This window comes from Vombatus ursinus, unplaced genomic scaffold (assembly GCF_900497805.2).
Source record: "Vombatus ursinus unplaced genomic scaffold, bare-nosed wombat genome assembly UNPS02014826.1, whole genome shotgun sequence".
In the NCBI taxonomy this organism is placed as follows: domain Eukaryota; kingdom Metazoa; phylum Chordata; class Mammalia; order Diprotodontia; family Vombatidae; genus Vombatus; species Vombatus ursinus.
Window position 1 is genome coordinate 11,859,372 of NW_020954604.1, and position 13,916 is coordinate 11,873,287.

A 13,916-nucleotide genomic window follows, 5' to 3' on the forward strand; every position below is an offset into this window, starting at 1 on the left:
TGGAGCACACCCTGGGAATAGCATTACTGGAAAGGCCAATGATAATGCTGTCCCCAGGGCCCCGCACCTGCTGACCCACCTTCTCTCTCCATGAATGCCTGTTTACCCAATAAGTGTCAGAGATAAGACCTGAAATTACATCCGGACTCCGAAGAGCTAGTTCTTCACCTAGTATGCCAGATTGACTCATCTATTCCATTCCATTGTGGGATGTTTTTATTTTTTATCAGACTTGAGATTTCATTATTATGAGGAACTCTCAGTGTGGAAACTTCTTTTCCCAATGCAGATCTCTGATTGCTTTGCAATTTATAGTCTTTGAGGCCCTAAGAGGTTAATTAACTTGCCTAGGATCACATAGTCCAGTGTGAGAGGAAGGACTCTAGATCTGTCTTCTTGATTCCCAGGCTAGCTTTCTATCCACTAAACCTTGTTGTTGTTCAGTTGTTGACCCCCTTTGGGGTTTCTTGGCAAAGATACTAGAGTGGTTTCTCATTTCCTTCCTCCAGCTTATTTTACAGATGAGGAAACTGAGGGAAACACGGTTGTGTGACTTGCCCAGGGTCATATAGCTAGTAAGTGTCTGGGGTCAGATTTGAACTCAGGAAGAGGAGTCTTTCTAACTTCAGGTCTTGCACACCATCCACTGTGTCACCTGGCTGTCTCCACTAAACCTTACTGTCTTCCATATCACCTTGCATTACATTGTATCATATTGTATCATGTCATATCATATCATATCACATCACATCACATCATATCTTCCATTCCATTTTATTTCATTGCATCATTACTTTGCTGTTATCCCTATTTTACAGATGAGGAAATAGAGGCTGACAAAAGTTTAGCAAGTTGCTCGGAGTAGAACAGCTAGTAAGAATTAGAGGCAGGACTCAAACTCAGGGATCTCTCTCCTAATTTCCAATAGGGTGTTGTTTTTTTCTCCTCACTAAACCCTGCTGCCTGTAAATTTAGGCAAATTGCTTACCTTTTTTGAGTTTCAGGAGGATGCATTAGGTGATCTGTAAGGATCCTTCCTTATCTCAATTCTTTGATCCCATTTTCCTCTGTCCTCATCTGAGAACCTACACAGGAACCTGGAACCTATACTTCTGGCCCCACCCCACTTCCCTATGTTGGAGATATAATCACTTAGTATTAACTAAACAAATACTAGGTCTGTCACTTATCTTGAGAAATGTCAATCTTAAATGAAAATGTGCCTGTTTTCTTAACACCATTCACCCTAATAGACTCCTGAGTTGAGCTGCCTGTCAGCAAACTATGCCATCCTATTGGTTTAATGATGAAGGTTACATAAGATCTCTGTTTCCATGACTTTCTCCACCTCCAACCCCCATCCCTTTGCACTAGCTATTACAGAATAGCACATTATGCTTTCCCCAAATAAGCAAGAATTTGACAAACACCCCACGGCCACACGGTTTCATTGCTTAAACTTGCAGTTGACTCATTTACCCCTTGATCACTGAGTCCTCCTTTACCAGCGCCATTAATTACACCCATCACTCATTTCTATAACACCACACTTGACTTGTCCTGTCCTCATGGACCTTGGCTTGTGAAACTGGAATTCAATGATGTTCTCTCCCTGAGCTTCCAACTCTAGCAGACAGTAGGACAGGAATCAGAGGTTGCATTTTTCACGATATTCTAGTCCTGTGTTGCCAGGCCTCTGGTTTTTCCCACTTGAGAAACATTTTTGGTCATCTGTTACTACTATGACAGGAAGAATATGGCTAGTGCCTGCTTCTTTGATGAGTGACCAAATATGTTCCCCATCTTTATCCTCAAAGGTAGGTGTTCTCCAAAAAAAAATTACAATCCTCCATTCCAAAATGGGGTCATACTTAAAAATAATTCCAGCTGGTTAAATTTAGGGCACTGAAAACATCTCCAAGAATATTATAAGAATGTTCCATGAGGACATTTTCATTTGATTGTGAATCAGCTATGTGTTCATTCACTTTCAGCCCTATTCTTTCTCCTTTTGACAGAATCATAGAACACTGGCACTCAAAGGAACTTTTGACACAATCTAGTCCTACCCCTCATTTTACAAATGAAGAAACTGAGGCTTGGAAAAGTTGAGTCAAACTACTGGCGATCACTACACTGGCCTCTCAGTCCTATTTCTCTCATTTAACCCATTGATCAGGAAACTCATCACCCTTCAAGACTAAATCAGCTTTGGTATTCACACTTCATCAGTACTCGAAGTAGCCTCTGCTCTTTTGGATGGAGGGCTAAAGAGCAAACAAAGAACTCCTCCCAATCTTCCACTTATTTTTTTCCGTGGCCTTATTTATTTTTAAAAATTAATTTATTTTTAGTTTTCAACATTCACTTCCATAAGCTTTTGAGTTGTACATTTTCTCCCCTTCCCTCTCTGCCTCCCTCCCCAAGACGGCATGCAATCTGTAGGCCCTACATACACATTCCTATTAAACATATTTTCACATTAGTCTTGTTGTAAAGAAGAATTAGAACCAATAGGAGGAACCACCAGAAAGAAGAAACAAACCAAAAGGAAAAAAAAAAGAGCAAACAGTATGCTTAGCCTCCATTTAAAGAAAGCTTCCAGGCCAGTCATTCACTTTCCAACAGCTTGCTCTCCTTGGACTGGACTGCACCATGACCCCACATGGGTACCATCTTCCTCAACCCTCCCCCTGCCTCAGCTTCCTTTTGGTGTTTTCTTCTTCTACTAGATTATAAGCTTCTTGAGGGCAGGTACTGTCTTTTTCATATTTATATTTCTGGTGCTTAGCATACAGTAGGTGCTTAATAAATGTCTACCGACTAGTTGTATATTTTGCCAGCTAAAGAAGTCTGTTGCCAGGCACATTCTTAGGGAGAGATGGTGAACAAAATGCTGGTGATTTCCTACAATCACCTCTTCCTTGGTTTTCCCTGGGTCCCTGGCATCCCTGCTATCTTTCCTTCTTTAAACTACACTCTGGTCAGTTTCCACCACAACCTTACTCTTGCCCACCCACTTGCCCACTCCCTTCAGTGATGCAGATCAACGATTTCATCATATGGTCTAATCTTAGACTGTCTGCCACAAAGAGAGCTATCAGGGCTTGACAATTCCTTAGACTCTAGGTCCATTACAGTCCAGTTGATTTTCCACTTTGCTCCCTTCTGGCTTGTACATGGGAAAAAGCATTGAAATTATTTCAGGAAGCCTGCAGGCTTTGGGTTCTCGACTTGAATGCAAGTTTTTCTTGCTGAGTACAACAGATGCTTTACTGAAGAATGGACAAAGGAAGGGAGAAAAGGAAAAACTCACATCAATTTGGCTATCTGCTGTCATTGTTGGTAAAAAGGTGTAGTGGTTGAAGATGGTGAGATAACAGTCAGCTTTTGGTCAAGGTTGTGCTAAGGTGGGGTAGTTATAGGCTGGCTGTCTAGATAAGAGTAGAGGAATACAGCAGCAATGTGAGGCTGCAGAATTCTTTTTTTTTTTTTGCAAGATTTCTTCTGAATACACAGGTTAAAATGTACCCTACCAATGAAGGTCAGGGCCAAGTGTTGGGAATAGAGAACTCAAACCTATAGATGATAACAATAATGCTACTACATAACACCTTATAATTTTACAGCACTGTTAGTTCCAGGAGGAGCTTGGGGAATACAATATAAGATTTGTGATCCATGATAACATTTTGAATTTTTTTTAAAGTCTGTGGCTGAACATGTTTCTAATACCAGTTATTAGAGAGTTTGGCTTATAGGAATTAAAACACACCTGGGACCTAGTGCCCTGAGTTATTCAACCTTTAAGTAAGTTACTTGATATGTGGAGCCTCAGTTTCCTCATCTATTAAATCAGGATAATACTAGGGAAATAGGATCACAGGAGTTAGAACTGTAAGGATACTTTGGAGATTATTTACTCTAACCCTTTCATTTTTATAAATGAGAAAAACTGAGGCGAAGACAGGCGAAGTTACTTCCCCCTAAAATTCTACTTGTCTCACAGGGTTGTTATGAAGAAAGTTCTTTATAAACTTAATAATGCCATATAAATGTGATCTATTAGAATTGTTATTAGAAGTTTAAGGCCGTAAGCATTGGGTGTGTTGGAGCCAACTCTAACTGGCTCTGGAGAGAAAGGTACTCATACATTTTCAGTGTGAGCATTTACACCTTGGAAATAGGCAAAGGCTACAAAATTGGGGCTTGATTTTTTTCTTTTGTTGACTGTCTTAAGACTTAAAGTGATGGAGAAAATTTTAATAATGTAAATTAAAGTTAAAGTGGATCATGGGTATATTTCCCTCCACTCTTACTCCCCCAAAAAGCCAGTTGTTAAACATTTACCAACACATTCCTAGCTCTAAGGGGCCTTTGAAATGACCAAGTCTAGCCACCTAATTCTGTAGAATTGGGAACAGAATTAGAGAACCTACCTCTCCTAACCTCCCATTAGAACTGAGGTTCTTTTTAATTTGTGTGGATAATTGAGAGATGACTATGATGCTGTATCTTTACTGAGTAAATGAAAATCTTTGGATCATCTTAGCATCTGGTTTCCTTGTGTCTCCTTGCTCCAGGTAATCAAGAAAGGCTCATGTTTTTTCTGGAAGCTGACATTCTGTACTCACTGGGAATGGGAGAGGGTGCTATATTAAGCTGCAAGTTTAACTGCAGGTGTTAACCTCAGGATCAGGGAGCTTGGTGGCTTAAAGTGGCAATGGCTCTACTAAATCATCTTTGATCTCCCAAACCCCATACTCTGCTCTCTAGTCTCATTCCTGTAAGTGGATCTGAGAAAGGTATTAGGAGGAGGGGAAGAGACAGAGACAAGATGAAATCCTTTCTGGTTGGTTTCAAAGTTCCTAAACTGGGTTCTTTCAGAGTCTCTTCAGGGTTGAGGTCTTTTCCAAAGGTACCTCAGTCTCAAGTCTCAGTTGCTTTTTTGAAAAAAGCAAACAGCACCATTTCTTCTCAGTCCCTACTATGAGCCCCAGTGGCTTCTGGGAAGGAGGGCCATCCTTTCCCAGTAATCCTTGAGATTGAGAAATGCCTTTGTCCAGGATACAGGATACGTTCTTTCCCCTGGTACCTACTGGATGGAGTGATTTTACTTGGTCCTACCTAAACCAGGCTTTTAGGGAAAGTACTTCAAAAAAGTACTTGGGTCTTTGAGTACTCCAGCATCCATGAGGGAAGGAGCAGTTACTGCCTCTCAGTACACCAATCTGCAGGAGTGAACTATTGCCATGCCTCCTCAACTTACACAGGACTGTCTAAAAGTGAAGTTGCAGTGCTTAGGGACTGGCATATTGTCAAGTCATTCCAACAAGCAGGACCGGCTGGCCTTTCTGCAGGCCCCTCCACAACCGCAAACTGGGCTAGAAGGAGAATTTTCCAAGTGTTAGAGGAGAACTCCAAGAATTCCTGCCCCTCCACCCCTTAAAATACACACATAATCTCAGTTACTCTGGCAGCAGCTCTCTCCAGCCGATGACCTCATGCTTAAAGATCCCAATATAGCTTCCCCCCACCCAGTCCACACCCAACACCCATGTGGCTGGGGAAGGGGAAGGGGAGAGGAAAAAAGGGATAGGTGGTTGGATAAGACTGGCTGCCATTTGTCGTTACATAATACTGGGGTGGGTGAAAGGAGGGAATCCATCTATCCGTTCCCTTCCCCAGCATCCCCCTCATAAACCTTTAATTGTCTTACTGAAATATAGAAACCTACTGTAAGTTTCCCCTTTGGAAATAACTCGGCACGTCTGGTCGGTCCTCCAGGAAAGAGACCTTTGATCTGGCTTGCAGACAAGACATTTGTCTGATGAGCCCTCGGCCTGGGAGTCCAAGAAATATTTAAAGGAAGTGGGACACAGACTCTAGGACCAGGGCACACACCTGGGCATACCCGCTCCGGCTCACACTAACTTCAGGACCATACTGTGGCTTTTTTGGCAGAGTTTGGCAGCTAGGGGAGATGTTTTAACCCGTTAGTGCTTTTTCATCTTCCCACCCCGCCTATTTCGCAGCCCTCTTTGGCTCAGAGTTTGGGTGCAGCAGCTTCCCCCGCAGAGTAGGAGGAGGAGAAGGAGAAGGAGAAGGAGAAGGAGAAGAAGGAGGTGGAGGAGGGGGAGGAGGAGAAGAAGAAGGAGGCAACTGGGAGGAGGAGACGGGGAGGAGGAGGAGGAGGAGACTGGGAAGAGGAGGAGGAGACCGGGAGGAAAGGGTTTAGGTTTTGCACCAATACTAACCCAGCTCAGGCTGCCTCCTTTTTCAGTCCCCTCCTCCCTTACACCACGTTACACAGTCATGGCGTGTGAGGAGGGGCGTACTCCAGCGGCTGCACCCCATGCACTCCCTCCCCTTCCCAGGCGCTGCCCCCAGCCCCTCTCTCCTAGGCAACCTCCCTCCCTAGCCTCCTTCCGAGGGCCTGAGACCCCTCCCTAGAGATCTACATTTTCTACAACGTCTAGAGCCTGGGCCGCCCTCCCCCCATCCTCCTCGCTCAGAGAGGGATGCGCTTGCCCTGAACCTTTCAAGCCCGAAGCCTTTTCCTGGGCGCCCCGTTTGGGTCCCCAAGCCTAAAGCAGCGGGGGGATGTGGGGGAATATGGTGGAGGACGTTCCCTGTCCCTCCCCCCCAATTGCTTCATCTTACAGTCGAGAAATTGTAACAAATCAGACTTCAATTTACTGATGAGTGAATTCCAGTAAATGGGGTGCGGGAGACGGCGGACGGTTCAAGCATAGCAGGACACGCTCCCGTACAGGTCTGGATCTAGGAGGCAGCGCCCAGGCCATACCCACGCCCCCTCCTCCAGGCCTCCACTAGCAGAAGCAGTGAAGGGCGGAGAGAGTGAGGGAGGGGAGGGGGGGTTCCCCTACAGCTTGGCTTGACAGGTCCTCCGCTGGGCGGCCGGTGTACCTGCCCTGCGGTCCCTACCTCCCTTGGCATTGGACTTGAGCCCCTCCCCCCCATCTCCTGCATCTCCCTGCTCCTCCTGGATCCCTGGAGAGAGGCGAGCTTTTGCAAGATAAATCAGTAAATAACAAAGCTCCAGTCGGAAGGATGCAAACAATGAGGTCGGGTCCCCCAAGCTCAGGCTGGGCTGCTCGGGCTGCTGGGCTGGCTGAGAGAGGCTGGGGCGCTGGACACCTTACTTCCTGCTTTCTCAGCCCGGGGCCAGACCCATCTCAGCGGAGGGATATCTCCACGTTTGCCCTCTCCTCTTCCCCCCCCTCCAGTTCCCTCCTCCTTGTTCTGCTTCTCCTTTCCCTCCTCCCCTCCCCTTTTCTCCTTTTGCAAGAAAATAATTTGACAGTCGATTTGCTGACAGGGGAGGAATTTGCATCCTTGGATTAAAAAAAATAAAATTAAAAAAAGCGAGAGGAGCTTGGGAACGGTTGCTAGGGGTGGGTAATGGGAGCGAGGACGGGGCGCTGGGGAGCGGGGTAAGAAAGGTTTGGGGAGGGGGGAGGATATGGGGGGGCAGAACCAAAGGTAAGACCAGGTTACAGTGGCTTTGCCCGGCCTGCAGCCGGGGGAGGGGCGATGGATACAGATGTATTCTCCTTTCTCCCCTTTCCTCCTAGCTTAAGGCTCCGAGGCGGTGCATGCAGATGGGGAGTAAGTTTCCTGGAGGGGAGGGTAGATGCACCCGGGCAGAGCCCAGCGTTGCAAATTTCCAGGAGGGAAGGAGAGAAGAGTCTGCATGCGGAGACTTTTTAAGTTGCTGGCGTGAAGAGCACTGGGGAAGAGGGGTCAAGGGAGGGCGTTATACAGGGCAGTAAGTTTCCAGGGTAGAGGAGACTGCACGCTTCAGAGTAAGTTTCTAGCCGGGCAGGGCGCTGGTGGAAGAGGAGGAGGAGGGGGAGGGATCTCCAGAGGGGAGGGGTGCATGCATATAGGGACGGGGTGGGGGAGTGGGGAGTAGATTTCCTGCGGGGAGGCTGTATGCATATGGAGAGTAGATTTCCTGAAGGGAGGGTGTAGGCTTATGCGGAGTAAGTTTCTTGCTTGGGTGGAGGAGGAGAAGGAGGAGAGGAGGAGGAGGAGGAGGAGGAGGGAGGAGAGGAGGAGGGGGAGGAGGAGGGGGGGGGGGGGGGGGGGGTTGCGAGAGGAGCAGGGGGGAGCTTCCTGGAGGGAGGCGGAGGGGGGGAGCATGCATGGGGGGGGATGGGGGGCGGCTATTGAGTAGGGGGGAAGGGGCCATGCATATGGGGAGTATGTTTCCTGGCGGAGCGATATTTGTTTACAGGAGGAGGGTTGTACTGTAAGTGAGTATCGCTGAGAGAGGAGGCGGCTCTGTCATAAATTAATATTGAAATTACTCCATCAGTCCTGCACCCCCTCCTTCCCCCCTACCCCCCCAGCCGAGACCGGTCTCCTGGTAGGATTGCACACACATGCACTTGTTGCAGAGCCATCTAAGGTAGGCAAGAAACTTAATAAGTTTCATTTTTGTATTAGCTGGGGTTCCTCTGTGAGGAAGAGTTAGGGTGGGGGTGGGAGAGAGAAGAAGGACGTGGTGGGGGGTGGAGGGAGGAAAAGTTTTTTTTCTTCTCCTTTACTTTCAGTATGGCTAGGCAGGGCCTCCTTCCCCTCGGCTCTCTTCCCTCTCCCTCCCTAAGCTGCCAGACATCCCTGGTGAAGGGGGTGGGGGGCGCAAGTGCTCTAATTGGCAGCCCCGGGGTGGGGTGTGGTGGTGAGAGGGCCTCGCCATTGAGAGTTGCAATGTTATAAAGCCCTCATTCTTCCAGCCGAAGAACCACAGGGCCCTAGGGATGTGCCTTTTGGGTTTTTTGACATGCATGTGTGCGTTGCCCGTGGGGGCATGCCTGAACTGTGTGGGCTGGGAGTTTGTATATGTGCTTGTCTTGGTACTCTCCTGAAGTTATGTGTGTAGCCACCCAAATGGGACAGACTAGGTGTACTATCTGCAAGCCATCACCACCCTGCCCCTTTCCAAATCGAGAGAGTATGGCACTAGGAAGATATAAATGAGGGGCTGGAGAAACAGGTATTTTTTTTCCCCCAGAGCACCATGCTCCTCTGCGCTTTGGAAGGTGTGAAGGCTACCTGGCTTGGCAGGTTCTAACCAGCCTTGTGCCTGGAACATGTGCTTTTTAAAGAATCTTTAAGCAAGAAGGAAAATCCCTTCTGCTTCCTCCATGTGTTCCACACTGGCCTCTTCAGTGGTTAGATAAACTCATCCCAAGACTAGATGTAGCTGTTGGCAAGTTGAGTGGATTACATAGAGGTTGGTGACAACATGGCTTGTGCTGTTGTTGTGAAATACATGCCTGGGAATGACATTTGTTTGGGGATGGCAGAATAGTTTTTAAAAAGTCACATGGAAGCATGTAAACTGAATTCATTTTTTAGCAGGCCACGTCAGGGAGAGAGCTGAATTCTGATCTCGAAACTCATTCCCCAGTGCCCCAAAAAAGATACTCAAGTGTTAAAGAAAGGTTTAAGAAAAGAGATTTGTAGTTGCAGTGCTCACAAATATTTGCTGTGGACTTTGCTGATTGAAAATGATCATTATAAAAATTCCAACAAATAGAGCTGTTCAGCTATTAGCTGGTAGATCAGCAGCCTGGCCTGGTCCCTTGCCTTGTCCTGATTTCTGCAGATTTATCACGTCTGCCTGCCTGTCAGACACCCTTGATTATCCAGATTTCAACTTTACCAGAATGATTTTCTTGTACCTGTGCTTGGTCCAACCTGCCCAGCTTTTGGAGACCCAACAAGTAAAGGATGGGCAGTGAGTTCACCTGAAATTGGTTAGGTTTTTTTTTTTTGGGGGGGGGGGTAGCTCAGTGGACCGGAGTTCATTAGAGCAGGAAAAATAAAAAGTAAAAAAAAAAAAAATTTCTGAATGTTATGGACATTGAGTTTTTCTTTTCTTTTCTTTTTTTCTTCTAGTTTTGCTTTCAGACAGCCTGCTTCAGGGGTTTGAGCTTCCAGACACTTAGGAATAAACTGTTATTGTCACTTAACAAATGTTCCCTAACTAGGCATTATTTAAACAAATTAGCTCTGTTATTTTTTACCAGCTGAAAAACTGAAAGTCTGGGGTGTGTTCTTATGCGGAGTGCTGGGAGAGTGAACAAAATCTTTACTTGGATTTATCCCAGGATAGCGGAATTATTGCCCTTCCTCACCTCCGTGCCAAGGAGAATCATTTGCGTTTTTTTTTTTAAATGAGATATTTATTTTATTGCCTTCATGTTGACCATTAAACCAGGGACAGCAGTTTTCTCTTTAAGCCTAGAATGTTCTTTATGTAACCAAGGTTTGGAAGATCATGAATCATAATTCATATCTTTTCATCCCCCCCTCAAAAAAACATCATGGTGCTTGTCATGTGTGATATATTGGAAATGGTACCCAGGCGGTACCACACCTCTTTGGGCTCCTCCCTTTGAGACAAGTCCTTTTTGCCAAGGGATTGTTTGAAGGAGAGTTTGACATCTCCAAGTGTTTTTTCTTGGTTTGGGGCAGACAGATTCCATGATAAACATAGGCCTTTTTGAAGCTTGACAGTGAAGGCTTACACGTAGTGATATGGGTTAAGGTAGGACAGTATTTTATATAAGCATAGTTGTAAAAAAATGTTGCCCGTGGACTACATTGAAGTGTGAATCAGTTTTGTCTTCTTTTAAGCATCTTGTGCCTTGAATGTTTGGTGGCTTAGATGGTAGTGGATGTTGAAAGGATAGAATCCTTCAGTATTTTCTACCAGGTTTGTATATTAAAGTACTGATTTTTAGAAAAAAGCTTATAGAGGGGGTTGGTTGGTTTGGGGGTGCAGTTGGTTCCTTCCCTTTAACAAATCAAAAGGTCCTTTGGGATCATTAAAAATATTTCTGTGAACATCTATGAAGCTGTAGCTAATGTGGAAGTATTGGGGAAATTGAAACCCATTTAAGTAAGTAGTTGACTTAGAATCTGTGCCGTGGGGGTATTCTAAGTGTTTATTGATAGCCAACCAAAAGGATGACTGGCCTGGTGGAAACACATTGGACTGGGATTTTTGTCAACCTAGATGTTCTTTTTCTGGGTTGGCTGCCATATTGGAGTTCGTTTCTCATTTATTGTCTTCTCCATGACCTTAGGAGTTCTTTGAGACCAGGAGTTGTTTTACTTTTTTCTATTTGTATCCTTAGTACTTAGCACAGAGTAAGCACTTAATAAATGTTTTTATTCATTCATTCATTCATTCATTCATCTGTGAAATGGGGTGCTTAGGACTTGTGTCTCTAATTCTCTTGACCAGCCTATTTCCTTATCTGAAAAAAGGGATAGCAACAGTACCTACTTCACATGGTTGTGAGGCTCAAGTACATTTATATAAATGCTTGCTAACTGCTATTATTATTGTTATTATTACTTCCTCTTCAGGATGTAGATTGTGAGGCCTTGTGATTTTTACATTCAGACTTGAAATAATGCTGATGAAAGGGGACTTGAGGCTGTGGTACAGATAATACAAGACTGTGAGTAATCCAGAAATAATTTTTTAGCTTGAAATTTTTAATTAGCCTCCTCAACTCTTTTCTTCTCCAGTAGAGTCACAAGCCTAATAATTATGGTTGTCTAAAGTTAAAACTAGTTGTTGTTCCCTGAGATATACAAATCTGTGTGACCTTGACCAAGTTATTTCATCCCTCTGGGCCTCAGTTTCTTTATCTGCAAAATGCAGGGGTTGGACTTGATGGCCTCAAGTGTCCTTCCAGCTCCAATAATAATAATAATAATAATAAAAAATAATACTTATATAGCACTTAAAGATTTGTGGGCAGCTAAGTGGCATAGTGGCCTGGAATTAGGAAGACCTAAATTCAAATCTGGCTTCAGACAATGCTTACTAGCTGTACCCTGGGCAAGTCATTTAACCCTGCTTGCCTCAGTTTCCTCATCTGTAAAATGAGCTGGAGAAGGAAATGGCAAACCACTCCAGTGTCTTTGCCAAGAAAACCCCAAAAAGGGGTCATGAAGAGTTGAATGTGACTGAAAACTACTGATTAAGATTTGCACAGTGCTTTATTTAGGTTAACTTATTTGATCCTCACAACTGCCCTATGAGGTAGTTGCTGTTATATTCATTTTACAAATGAGGAAAATGAGTCTGGGAGAGAGTATTCCAGGGTATAAGTCTGATTTAGCCCATTTCACAGATGAGAGATGAACTCCAAGATTATATACATATGTCAACTGACTCAGAAAAAGAATATATAGGTTTCCAGAAATCCCAGGTGATATTATGAATTTGAGTCACATGGGTGGGGAGGTGGCCTAGTAGAGGAATGTTTGGGGGTGTTGTTTTGAGCTGGCAGGTGGGTAAGATTAAGCCAGATTTTCTGTGGCCTTGCCACATGGGATAATGGAGAACAGTTTGTGTATTTAAGGTGGTTTTCACAATAACATTATTTATCTTTCAGCATGAATATAGTGGGAAGAACACCAGATAAGCTTGTTTTCTTTTCTTAAATTGATATTGAAAGGATCCCTTTTCCTATTGCCTTGCATTTACTTAGCTTCAGTTTTATAAATGTACAAAGGAGATAACAACTGTACCTACCTCCCAGGATTGTTGTGAGGATCAAATGAAGTAATACTTGTAAATGTTAACACATAATAGATACAATATATAGCACTTAGTAGGAGCTTAATAAATGCTTGTTTCCTTTCCTTCCCTGTATTTATCCCTACTTATTTTTCCCCATAAAATGTAAGCTTGGTAAGGGCAGGGCAGGGATTGTTTTTTTTTCCCTCCTTCAGGTCTTTGTATCTATCTTTCTTCTCTGCCCTTCAAACCGCTCCCCCTTCAACTTAGTAGGTATTTAATAATGATTGTTGATTGATTGATTCAGACCAGAGGCTACGATCCCAGGTGGTGGGAGCAGGTGCTGGGTTTTCAGTGTGCACAAGCAATACCCAGTCCCCCCAGGTTTTATTTCCTGCCTCATAAAGCCTGGTGGCTAATGGGAAGGAGGATGGATGTGGGGTCCTGGGTGGGCCAGTGTGATGTGTGTGGATTAATGAAATTGCTGAATTAGCATCTCAATGAAGGATGAAGGGAATAAAGTGGGGGGGGGATGAAAAATGCTTGATTTGTGAAAGTACAGCTTTGTTTTAGTTACTGGAATGCTTCTCGGCTAGGGTGGTGTGGTACATTTTTGAGAAGTTAGTACAGTCTTAGTAACATGAGCCAGAGAGTGGCTCTATGATGAAGTCTTTTCTTCTGGGTAAAATAAGCCCCCCTATCTCCTACTATGAAACAGATTTTTAAAAAACTGCTAGGATTTTTATAAGACTCACAGGGTCCTTGGGATAGGTAATAGGAGCTGGAGAATCCCTTGCGTCACTTAATTTTATTGAGAAAGCAGGTGATTTGGGCTTTATCCTGGTCGGGGTGGAGGGAGAAATGGCCTTGTTTGTTCTTTCCACCTCTGCATATGTAGGTAGGACAGCTCTTCCTCCTCACTGATGCAACTTAGTAGCCCCGGTTTCTTTTAGAGCATGGCTACACAAACTTTTCTTAATTGTAGCTGTGCCCTTGCTACTGGTTTTCCTTCAAATTAAATTTCCTTCTTTGTCAATGGTTTTTCCCCACAGAATATAAATCCTTTAGGGCAGAGACTGTTGTTTTAGTACCCTCTGCATCCAGAATACTGCCTAGGGCACATACATAGTAGGGGGTTAATAAATGCTTAGTGAATGAATTAATGAATTTAAAGGTGATTTTCAACAATTGCTTTTGGGTAGGTGATTTTTAAAAAAGTCTTTGTATAAGAGTGAGTGGGAGAGGTGCAAAGAGTGTAGGTTTGGGGGGGAAAAGACTCTTAGACTTCCAGATATTAGTGGTAATTATGGTTCTGTGCATACAGATAAGAGCTGGCCAC

General features: G+C 44.5%; 1 protein-coding gene across 9 annotated transcripts in view; it reads left to right on the forward strand.

Moving 5' to 3' along the window:
• Positions 1-7,598: 7,598 nt before the first annotated feature.
• The window catches only part of TRERF1 (transcriptional regulating factor 1), a 288,027-nt gene continuing 281,709 nt past the window's right edge, over positions 7,599-13,916 (forward strand). For 3 of the 9 annotated variants that reach the window (XM_027838391.1, XM_027838393.1, XM_027838390.1), the window contains exon 1: positions 8,224-8,437. The gene's annotated coding sequence lies outside the window, so the exon portion shown is untranslated. Of the gene's footprint in view, positions 7,830-7,985; positions 8,010-8,223; positions 8,438-13,916 lie in introns of those variants that run through there. The other 6 variants (XM_027838388.1, XM_027838392.1, XM_027838394.1 and 3 more) reach the window with 4 other exon arrangements.